Source organism: Rhipicephalus microplus, unplaced genomic scaffold (genome assembly GCF_043290135.1).
Source record: "Rhipicephalus microplus isolate Deutch F79 unplaced genomic scaffold, USDA_Rmic scaffold_21, whole genome shotgun sequence".
Taxonomy (NCBI): Eukaryota; Metazoa; Arthropoda; class Arachnida; order Ixodida; family Ixodidae; genus Rhipicephalus; species Rhipicephalus microplus.
Window position 1 is genome coordinate 7,907,201 of NW_027464594.1, and position 12,757 is coordinate 7,919,957.

Below are 12,757 nucleotides of genomic sequence, written 5' to 3' on the forward strand. Positions count from 1 at the left end.
TTTTCTAGGGCGCGATACCTTGTCGGAAATAGATTTCTTGATTGAAGTCTATCATGTAGTGCGCGGTTGTAATTGTACTCCGCTCGTTTGGCTGGATACAGCGTGACACGGCAAGCACAGGTCTTGATTGCTTGTCACGAACGAACTGCACTCTCACAGCAGCACATCACTTCCAAATGATGATTTATTTTATATTCGGCTGCATAGGTTTGCCTCTAGGTAGGTTAAAATCTAAACTATAAACTTGATCGACTATTCAGTTTGCTCCTAGTTTGAGGCCTCGTTTTTATCTATACTCCATTTCATACATAGGGTGCAATGCTGTGGAGGCTACGTGAGTGGTCCCTAACACAAAAAGAGAACGAAGTACATCACCCCGTTCGATTTCTTGGCTGATTTATCTGACACGTCAATTGAATACATGGCAACTAAGCTTAGAGCGCATAAGTTCGATACCTATGTTTATAAGACTTTTTCTCTTTTTTTGTTCCTTGCCATCAATTGCTAATCTTGTTTTCCCGTTAACATAACGCAGGGCGCAATCGAAGCAGCACTGAAATGGGGATTTTATGCGTGCCATGTTCATTTTGAACACACCAGAACCCGCCGAGCTCGAAGCAATGCTTGACCAACTAGACATTTTGTCAAAAATATTGAGCATTCTCTCTTTGCCTCGTTGATGCATGGCTACCCTGGTACATTTTTATTTGATCGGCTTGTTACTATACTGCTCCGACCAGGCCAGTAGCAGCACACATTCGTTTGAAGCTCTCGTTTTCACCGGCACCGTTTAGGTTCACTTGATTATGGCTTTTCCCAAAACACAGGTTATGTCGTAGATTGCACCGTGCCGCCCGCAGAGAAGTGGGTGCAGTTACCACCGAAAGTAGTGTGGGACCAACTTTAGCACCGCTCCATGGTAAAGACTGAAAAATGTATTACACCGAAGAAAAAGTTAAGAATAATTTATATCACCGCTCTTCAGGCTTCTTTTTCTATGTCGAGGAAATGGTTATGCTATAGGTTCGAGCAGCGGCCAGAATATTAGTCCATTGAGTGTTGGAGATCTGTTGGCATACACAAATGCGGATGGCATGCAATACGCCAACACTAAAACATGCGGTCGGCTTTTGTAGTTAAAAAAAACGAGAACTTTGGAGATGCGTTTATGGCAGTGATCCTTTGGTCATGCAGCGTAAACAGGCAAGAGAGAGAAGTGCCGATGTTTTAGCCAAGCCACTTCACTCTCGTGAACGAAGCCGCCCTCTAAAGGTTAGATATGCCTGCAAAGTTAAACAAGTTCCTCAGTGCAACTTAAATACACAACACTGAAATCAGCACCCAACTCATCGAAGAATAAACTGCACGAATCACCTTCATTTATCGTTGACAATCATGTCTTCATTTCGTTATGTCTTCAACAATGTCGTCATTTCTCCATCGTTAACACTTCAGTGTTCATTTTCTCTACACAGTAACGGCAGTTACGGCAGTTTTCCTGGCTTACAAGATTCCACTGCATTCGGCAGGAGCTTCTCGGTTTGAGCCGAAGTTGAACCCTTATATGGCTTGCGATGCCTTCCTTCACCTATCTCTAAACAAGTTCAACTGGATTTAACTCAACTCACAGTGGGGCATAGAAGGGCATACAACGCACTTTTTTATCATGGGCCGCAGCTATAGAGTGTCTATGCGGTCTACGATGCTGTGTGTATTGACCTTGCAGAAAGATTCCAGCGCTTCAGCTCACACCACGTCATGCGACCACAACACACCTTCTTTATTGAGCCAAAGCTCACGAGACCTGTCACAACTTCATTGTTGTCTTTTTAAAGCGACACTAAATACCAAAAATTAGTTTTTGCGCATTAGTAAAGGATGCTTTCACAATTCTGAAAACACCACATTTCCCGTAACATGGCTCTTGGGTGGAGATGATGCGGGTGGAAACGCCACTGGAAGGTACCCGCACCAAACTCCATAACGTAGTAAATTCATAAGGTGTCTACTGGGTCATACATAGCATATGTTTGATAAAAATGAAGTACAAAAAGGGGAGGGGGGGAAGCAAAGTTCCCAGGCCACACTATTCTATGTATTTGTGTGTGAGCATAACTTGAAAATTTTTGACCAGGACTATACGTTGCATTCTGTGGGTGCCCTAGACTTAGCATATGAAGTTTCAAAAGCTTTCATTCAGGCAATGTCACAAAGTTATGAAAAACGCATTTCAAAATTTTCTACGTCATGAGCGGAAGTTTTGGTGCCAAATTTATGAATAAGATGTGAACGTTCATTTTCTCCGGTAATAATGAACCTATTACAGTGAAGCTTAAGACAATATAGGTCCCAGGGTGCAGTTCGTAAATGTAAACCATTGATTTATATGTGAGGTTTAACGTCTCATTAGCACCATATGATTATGAGAGACGCTGTAGTGGAGGCCCACAGAAATTTAGACTATCTGGGGTTCTTTGACGCGCACCCAAATCTGGGCAAGTTAAACCATGTCAGTGTTTTTGTTTAGTATCACTTTAAGGTGTCTTTTTTTTTTCAACCTTTGAACCACTGTTCGTACTGTCTGTTGTGCTTATGAATTTTTAATGCCAACAGAAAGTTTCGGGTCATGGCCCCCTAAATGAGCTGAGGTATAAAGTTGTGCAAAGAATGATCCTCATCTGCCTTGTTTTCAGAATTTTTTGATCCCCTGTAAGTACTTTCGGAGACAAGCAATGATGTCACATTTCAACGCGTTAACGTTGAAATGTTCCTTTCACGGAGATTCAGGCATCGGTGTCGGCGTCGGCGTCGGCGTCGTTGGTTGTAAGGGGACAGTCATCATAGTATGCGTGACCAAAAAATCAAGAAAGTTGCAAAATAAAAATTAAGAAAAAATTCTGCGTCAGAGTGCGTATCAAACCCGGGTTGTTCGGGTGCGTGTGGGCAGCAAAACCGTGGTGTTTGTATAGCAAGTGGGTGTTCTATCACACGACCACGGGTTTTGTTTCTTCGTGGTAGTTGTTATAATGAGTATATGGAATTATAACATTGACGTAGTGATACACTGGCTGAGCGACAATAATCACACAACTACTGCAGAAGCATTTCAATGCTAACATTGATTAGTATTCACAAACAGACACGTGGCCGTCACCAGACAGCCACGGGTGTGCTTGTGAATGCATTAAAAGTAACTTCCTCTGCTATGAACTGCAGTGAAAGTGACACATCCTTTAGAAACACACGCGTTCTTTATACATGCTTCACAATACAGCTAGAAGTATTACAGTAATAATGCCTGGTACAAGCGCCCAAAACAAGCGGGCGTCAGAATATGTGATTAGCATAATTACTTCGTAGTTTAAAGCCTATAACTCCCTACAAAAGGTTCACACGCTACGGCACAAGTTTCCTTAAGGCCACGTAGTGGGTGCATAGCAAGTTCTGAAAGATTTCGTGTGCTTATTGTTAAACTTGCTGTACGCACCAGGAATTGAAGGTTCCTATCGCGTTTAACTCCGAAAGGTGAACCTGTAGGGCCCCCTAAATCTTATTTTGATACCCTCAGGATACTGATACATAAAACGAGGCAAGCAACTATAAACAGCGCGCAGCAAAATAACAAAAAAAACACTTCATCAAAAATGGCTAAACCTATCAGTGTCTATTACAACAAATAATCGACGCAAACAAAATAACACTCCTGCACAAGCACGTGTCTAAGAGCCAAAGAATGCATCGATGCATCAGCGTATGCCGAGATATAGGCCTGTACAAGGCAAGGAAAGTGAAATGGATGACTATAATCCTCCAAAATTATACTAATATGACAACAGCCGAGTACTTACAGCAGCCTTAAAGTGATAGCTATCAGTAATCGCGGTGACATATCGGGGAAGGGGATTCAATGGGGTATGAATCAATTGTAAAAATCGTCGGTGTGGCTTGTGACAATATTCACCTAAAGACGTTGGTCAATGGGGGCTGATACATAAAGAGAACGGGTTATGAATTTTTTCTTTAGAACTGGGTGGTCGTATTACACGTTGTGGAACAACGATTAATTGATATGTGGTGTTTAACGTCCCAAAACCACCATATGATTATGAGAGACTCCGTAGTGGAGGGCTCTGGAAATTTCGACCACCTGGGGTTTTTTAACATGCACCCAAATCTGAGCACACGGGCCTACAACATTTCCGCCTCCATCGGAAATGCAGCAGGCGCAGCCGGGATTCGATCCCGCAACCTGCGGGTCAGCAGCCGAGTACCTCAGCTACTAGACTGCCATGGCGGGGCACGCACGAGTGTAACTTGGTTGTTTATTTGTGATGAGCCTCTGATGTTCTTACGTATATCTGTTTGGCCAAAGGACAGCTTTTTCGAAGAAAAGAAATAAACTTTAATTGAAGCTACAACTTGTCGAAAAACATTACTTAAGACTTTTTCTTCCACCAGGGTGTATGATAAGGAGTACTGGACTGCACAGAAGCTCTCTTCAAAAGCTTCAAAAGTTTCCGAGAAGCGTTCGTTCGATGTGTCATCTTCTTACATCCGGTTACTACCCGCATAAGGTTTTGAGGCATCCATCGCTGTAACGCGCCTCTTCAGCACTGCTTTGCTCTGCACGCTCAGCAGGTTCTTGTTCATTTCTGGCTTCAGCACTGTTGCTGGCCGGCATGGCAGCGCTCCCTGAGAAAGGGGAAAGAAAACGAACAGGATAAGGAGCTGGTATCAACCCATTCAAATATTTACATCGAATGCACCTAGTATTAATATTGAAATACATGAAATTAGGACCACGCGAATATTATGATCCGCCAATAACGCTTTCGCTGGTACTGGAGTTCTCTTCACCTTATTGCGCCATTATCAATAACGTAAATGCTGATTGATTTATTCTGTGGTTTAACGTTCCAAAACCATCAAAATATTATGAGAAACACCGTACTGGAGGGCTGCGGAAATTTCGACCACTTCGGGTTCTTTACTGTGCACCCAAATCTGAGCACGTGAACCTACAGCACTTTAGCCTCCATCGAGAATACAGCCTCCGCAGCCGAGATTCGATACCGCAACATGCCGGTCAGAAGCCTAATACCTTAGCCATAGACCAGTGCGGTGGGGCAATAATGCAAATGTTAAATCTGCCGGTACTTACCTATGGTGCCCAAACCTGGAGGCTTAGAAAGAGATTGATTGATTTGTGAGGTTTAACGTCCCAAAACCACCATATGATTATGAGAGACGCCGTAGTGGAGGGCTCCGGAAATTTCGACCACCTGGGGTTCTTTAACGTGCACTCAAATCTGAGCACACCGGCCTACAACATTTCCACCTCCATTGGAAATGCAGCCGCCGAAGCCGGGAATCGAACCCGTGACCTGCGGGTCAGCAGCCGAGTACCTTAGCCACTAAACCACCGTGGCGGGTCGTCTTAGAAAGAGGGTTCAGATTAAATAGGCGATGGCGATGAAAGAAAAATAATACGTGTAACTCTAAGAAACAAGAAAAGATCAGAGTGGATCAGGAAACAAACCAGGGTAAGGATATCATAGCTGATATCAAGAAGAAATGGAAATGGGCCAGGTACCTAGCACATAGGCAGGATAACCACCGATCATTAAGGGTGACTAACTGGATTCCCAAAGAATCCAACACACGAAGGGGAGACAGAAAGTTAGGTGGGTGATGAGATTAAAAAGTTCGCAGGTATAACGTTGCACCAGAAAGCACAAGGCCGGGTTGATTAGCGGATCGTGGCAGAGGCCCTTGCCCTGCAGTAGGCGTATACTATATATAGTGATGATAATCATGATGGTAGTGATGATGATGGTCTTATACATATTTAATAAATTAATAATAGCTCAAGCTTCCCACAAGAAATCAAGCTCAACATAAAAGTGTGTAAAGAATTTCAGGTAACTCTCAAGCAATCATTTCGTTAATATTATGTAACTACGACATCAACATTTCCGAGATAAACCTACATCACAGAATGCTCAAGAAAATTTATCAAAGTCATTGCTTGTGATTTGCAGGGCGTCCAAACTTAGAAAAAAATACTTACCGGCAACAATGAGACCGAAAATGGTCAAGCCCAGAAGAATAACTTTCATATGCATGTTTTCCTTGCTTGCAGCGCTGCAAGCGAAAAAAAGTAGGACGCAAGCCAGTTTTCATGCTTACATCACGTATTTCCAAAAACAATGTTTTTGTTACGACAGCTCACCATTAGGCATAATATAAAAAGTGGTAAAGACGCAAGAACCTTTCTCAATTGCCGAGAATGCTCAGTAGATAATGACGAAATGACCCACGTTTACATAAAGTACACTTCTTGCATGTGCATTACGTGGTTATGTTTACCGGTCATGTTATTGGCATGCTAATCTTGAAGACATTTGTTCGAATCGGGGCCACGACTACAGCATGTCAAGGATGTCAAAATAAAAAAGCAAAATTCACTGGTCAAGAAATCTAAGTTCGAATGCGTTATATTGTCCTCATTTCGAATTAGAAAATTTGTGATTCACTATATTATCTAAAATGCTAGGCCCGATATGAATTGTGGCCAATCTATATGTATTGACTTTGATAATTGCTGCAGGTCCACAGAATAAACGTTCTGCTTTTTCAGGTGCGTAAAAAATAAAGGAGTCATGGTGCTGCTCTGCATAGCTAACAGTCCCATGTTTCATGCACATTTTCCAATACCTTTCCGAGAAGCTCTTTGATGTTAGCACGAGAGCTCTTTATAATTATATGGTGTCGTTGGCACATTTGTCCCCTTTGTTTCGATAAATTGTACCATCGTGGCACACGATCAAGTTTATTTATTATTTTTTTTAACAGGAAAGTGTCTTATGCCCAGGTACACCACGGCGTAGAGTTTCCTAATAATACACTAGGGGGAACTCTGAGTGCTAGTGTCTCAAAGAACTGCAACTCATTGCGCTTCAGCCAGCATGAGAATTACGGGCAGTCATGCATTTGTCTATTTTTCGTACTCTTGGCTCCGGTTGGCTTTGCGTGGCTTGGAGTTGCTTTGTCACGAAACCACGATCAGCATCAATTTATGAGTTACGCTTCAGCACCGTAATCTTTCAGACTGGGTCACGAAGTTCGAAATGGTTAGTTTTTTCGTTCGAAACAAAACCAAAACAGTGCAACATACGAAGGCACATGTGTGTTTGCTGCCCTCAAGCATGAAGACCAGGCAAATCTATGTACTACTCGTCATTCCCATTGTCGCTGACCAGTCAAAGTGCCAGAGTCCTATAGTTAATTTTAGCAAACTCAATGCGCCATGGCTCCGCTGACGTATTTCTGTCTTGGTTATGACGTTGTAATATATATACCTACAAATTGCAAAAAAATATTGTGATTATCAATATTACCGTAGCGGGGCGTTGAAACAGCTACCTTTCGCTCAGTGGCGCGCAACGCAGACCACTGGGCCACACTGCGTACTTCGCTTAACTTGCTAACAGAGTCATTTATACACACCATGTACCGTTGGTTGGCCTCGAAGCTCAGCAACTTCAGCGCGTTTTTGTCATCAGTAGCGAGATTGCGCGAAGGTTGCGTGTTAGGTGCGCTCCAAAGGTCAAAGCCCCGCGCCACTCCGCGCGTCGCGATGTGTGCGTGCCTCCACATGGCACAGTCAGTCTGTAGAGATATTCACACGCGTTATCACGCAACCGCGCGCACTCTCATCTCTGCATTCGGGCGTTTTTACTTCCTGTGCTTCCACCGCAAGCTTGCTTTGAAGTTACGCTGGTTAAATAGAGCCCGAAGGTCGCTTCGCTCACTGCGCCAGCTGCTTTTTGGAAAGGAGCGCGCACTGCTTCCACACGAAGAACTAATTTTGACAGTGGTTCACGCTCATTCTGTGTCGACTTGTTCGTTTGTTTCGTGCACCTTTTTTTTGTTAGTGCAGAGTGCTTTAAATGTCCAGTTGTAACAGTTGTGCGTTCGTGCTCGTCGTGTCTATACTCATTTTGCGCTTGCCATCTTCTTGACGTGTTGGCTGCAAGTTTCGAGCTGCTAGCCGTTCTTCGCGTGACGTAGCATTTTTTTTTTTTTGCTGCAGCAATAACTCTTTCGCCCTTCTGGCGAAACAATGCACAATAAACAATTAACTACCTCAGTCAAGACTTGCATGTTTGACTTTGGTGTTATAAGCTTCCTAAAACGAGGGCTCAGCCAAGTTCCTTATAGCAAGCGTGTGCCCCATGTGCATGAGTTCTGCGCTACTACGAACTTCTTATTCACAGGTGTACTTTCAGCGCGAACGCTTTTTCAACAAAAGGTAACATGGACAGAGCTCGTATGAAACTAATATCTTGGGAGCAACGTTCAAAAAACACATTCGATATATCACGCAGTAGAAATGAAAGCTCCAAATTTCACCATTTACAAATTGAGGGGACCTTAGAAAGACTGTAATCAAGCGAGGTTAAAAACCTATTACTTGTCACTCAAAACTCACCATGCAGCGCAATTCCCACACTGTCTCAAGAAATTGAGCTAATTCATAAAAGACAGGACTTTCTGGTTTCTCCTTATCTTGTCGGTTTCTAACCCACTAAGAAACAAATCAGTCTATCAAGCATAATGAATATTATTGAAATTTTGGAAGTTTGTTCCTAAAAACTTGCAAGCAAGAATACCTCGTAACATTTGATATTGTAGTAAGGACTCAAAAACAAATGTAAATACGTAAATACAAAATTGAAGTTCATAATCATCGGCGCGAAAATCAATTTCAGAGCAAGTTACGCTTGCCTTTTGCATGCATTATTAGTGCTTGGGAAGTAAGATTGCACTTTATTTGCCGCGGTATTTCTACGTTTCTTAATGCCAAGCAAGAACACTATTCGTATTCTTAGACGCGAAGGTGACTGTCTTCACTGCCCGTTTACCCTTAAAAATGTAGCAACGCCTCACCTTCCGTAAATTTGACGCCTGACTTGTTTCCAAAGTGTCGTTTCTTTTGAATACCTCTATGAATGGCTGGTCGTTGGTGTTTTATACTTGTGCAAGTTCCTGCACGTGCAGAAGAAATTTGCAAAGATCTTTTTTAGGAAGGCATTCCTTGTCGAAGTTTACCTTGTCAATCAGGTACATCCTGTTTTGCATGCGTGTAATTACATTCATCAGCTTTACTTGAAAAGTGCGTGACAGAGGATGTATAGACCGGGAACACTTGACACAAATGTCCTGAACACTATTTAATGCACGCCGCTTCCGAATGACATTGTTGCTGTAGCATAAAACTGGCGCGAAGCTGCAAGTCGAGTCTATGCTCGATCGTCATTATTTTAGTATTATGACGCGTTTTGCGTGTGGGGAGGTGAGAAAAAGCAGCATGCCACTTACTAGCGTAGATGGAGTACGATTAGGCATGGTCACGCTTGTGATGAATGTGATGATTATGTGTAGACTCGTTTCTCATTTGTTTTATACTGATTTCTATGACGGAGGAAGGAATTAGCAATGTTTATTTTTCACCTAGTTTCTTAGCATGATGCGCAGAAAGGCCACTTTTTTACGTCACATTCACGAAAATGCAGTTACGAAAATTCTACTGTATGAAATAAATGAACTTCTGCGCCTACTCATTGACGAAACTTTCGACGATTTCCGAGAAAGTAACATCGTCGACTTGTACCATCCAATCCTTTTTTAAGGTCGTTTGTTATTTACTCGATAGCTTGTTCAACTTATGCGTTGGTGTAGGTAAATCTTGTGTTCCAATCAACACTTTTATACTTCCTGCTTTTTATTGCATATGAGCCATTTTATCTCATCAACTATTGTGATTTACGAAGCACAAGCCCTACGCGAACAAGCAGCGCACTTTCCAAGTGTATACACCACATCGCCTATGTGAATTTACCAGGAACAATTTTCGCTGAAAAAGAAGATGTGCCCATGCACAACAGAAAAGTAAAGAAATCTAAACAACATTGGGTGATTGCATCATTCGAGTTAATATTCAGAAGTGCCTTTATTCACACGTAATTCGCTTCAGTTAACAGCACTGAAACAACATTTCAAACATTTACATACTAAAGGTGTTATTCACAAATGCTCAACACAATTCTCAACACAAATGCTCAACACAGTTTAGAAGTGCTGCTTGGCAGGCTCCTAAAAGCATACAAATATGTCAAATCACTGCAGTGTATTGTGGTGACATCTGCCAATGCCGACACACATACATCCCTAACAAAAAAACTTCCACCCTACATGCAGAAATTTAGTCAGCCGCAAAACGGAATATATGAAGACGAGTGACAAACTTCCTGTCACCTCCAAGTGAGCAATTTGTACACCCATTCTGCGGAAATCCTGCCGAGAATTTGTAGCCACGCAGGATGCAGTACGCCTGCAGAATATCTGTGGAACATCTGCAGAAAGTCTACAGAAATTCTGCAGCATATCTGCAGAGTACCCGCAGTGTTTTATTGCAATGAACAAAAAGTAATTATTAGCTACCATTTGCGTTAGCACGAAAATTCAAGGAACATGCAGCACCGAAGGGTATAATACCACCCATACACTCACCAAACGCGTACGCAACACAAAAACGCAACAACAGCAAAGTAAATACCACACACATAACGGCTGGCACTTCGCAACCTAAGACCGACCACCCGGTATGTAGCCATGGTATTTTTACCGGTCATTAAGTTCTGGGAGGAAAATTTATATGCCTCAAAATTTCACATTTACACGAACACACTATGCGTGCAGAATCATGAGGGCAATGAGGTAACAATAAAATACAAGAATGTTTTAGTCTATCGAAGCGAGTATCTAATACGACTGATAACGAGGCTTTTGATCAATCTTAGGGTATCTTGTTCTCTCATGCCTCTACAATTGTTTGTTATTCGCGAGAAATTGCGTGAGGTCTGCTGTACTGATGTTTCGAGTTCATTTAGTGTGTGCAGACATCTATGATTAGCTTGAAGCCACATTCCTAGTATTCGGACGGTATCTTTTTCGAAATGATATTTCCGTCGAGCCTGACTTCCAGCTTTAGATTCGGGTCGATCCTCCGTGCTTTTCTCTTCGTGAGGCCAATGAGCTCTGACTTTTCGGTTGAGCACTGGAGACACCACATCTTTGCGTACTATGGTGCTAGCTGCCTGTTGTAACCTATCTTCTTTTTCTGCAAGGCTGCCTGTGGTTGTACATACCGTGATATCGTCTGCATATATCGCATATTGTAGACCGGCAATATGGCCCATAAAATGACCTGTGAGACACCCCTAAGATTGCCGCGGAATACTTCAAACGACAAGCTACTGGCACTTGGTCTTCATAACAGAATTGAAGAATTGTCCGAGGCCCAGCTGCTAGCGCAAGAAAATCGCTTTCTTCAGACCCCAACGGTCAGAGCAGCCCTAACAAAACTTGGACGCGATACCTTATTACAAAAACACCAATAAACTAAAGAACTACCAAGCGAACTTAGAGAATAGTACACCGTATTGACAATACCAAGCAACATAGATCCTACTCTGCATGCTGGGAGAAGAAAGGCAAGGGCTGACTAGATTGACAAAATGACAAGATTTTTGAACACGGCCAGATTCACTTACGCCGCGCCTTATCAGACCAAAGCAAAGAGATCTGTGTGTGTAGTCACCAACCGTAGAGGGAAAATTACAGCCTGCGCTTCAATGAATCGGGCGTCGATAACACAAGCAGAAGAGATCGCCATAGAACTCGCAATAAAAGAGGGATGGACGCGAAACGCTCCATTAACAAATCATTACTGATTCGCAAAAGGCTTGCAGAAGCTATCTAAGGGGCAAAATAGGAACACAGGCGCTCCGTATATTGGTTGGGACAGGATGGAACCCCACAGTAAAATACGTATAGGCTGTGACTTGGGCACCAGTGCACGAGGGCGTGACAGTAAACCTGCACGTGGACGATGCGGCTCGAGGCTTCACAAATCACCTAGCCACCCGAGACAATGCGATATATGACCCCACACTCCTGCAACCTTGTTTCACAACGATTCTAAAGTACTACAGAGAAAATTGGCAGCTCTATCCACGTCCTCATAGCAAGCTCAGCGCAGTGAAGGCAACAGCGCTGAGAAGAATGCAGACTAACACTTGCATAAATATGCACACTTCTCACCTGATCTACCCCACGGCGTAAAGAGAGATATGCCCGTGGTGTGGAGCCACCCCGACACTCCTTCACATGACGTGGGAGTGTGCAGAGCATGACGAAGAACACGACACCAATGGCACATGGGAGGAATTGGAGGCGCTGCTGTCTAGCTCATCCCTAGTGGATCAGCTGCGACTGATCCACAGAGCTGAACGGATGGCGCGTGCCAGTGGGGCCCTGGAATAGGGGCACGACCCTGCCAGACAGATTTTTCTCTTCACCCTGTATATTCCTCGTGGCACAGGAGGTCTAGCCTGTCGTGATTATGTACATAATAAAGTTTTGTACTACTACTACTATTTAGTCTGCATTGGTCAGGTGTCCAACATTCTTTTAATTAGTTACGTTTAATTACTAGCTGGCAGGCTGTTACACAGAGATGCAGAAAAGCGGCAGCCTTTCTGCAGACAATCTGCAGACTCGGATCGCTAGGGTGACTGATGGGTGATTGGAAGTTGAAGCTCCTTTAGTTATTGATATATAATGCGTCATGAACCTTAATGTATAGACGTATACGTATGTAAAATATACATCCTCATACTTATACACATGA

The 12,757-nt window shown here is 43.1% G+C and overlaps 1 long non-coding RNA gene across 1 annotated transcript; it reads right to left on the reverse strand.

Moving 5' to 3' along the window:
* Positions 1–4,427: 4,427 nt before the first annotated feature.
* On the reverse strand, positions 4,428–9,037 carry LOC142785414 (uncharacterized). The gene is made up of 3 exons (XR_012888954.1): positions 8,953–9,037; positions 6,071–6,144; positions 4,428–4,692 (listed from the first exon to the last, which is right to left on the reverse strand). It is a non-coding gene; the product is annotated as an uncharacterized LOC142785414 (long non-coding RNA).
* Positions 9,038–12,757: the final 3,720 nt, after the last annotated feature.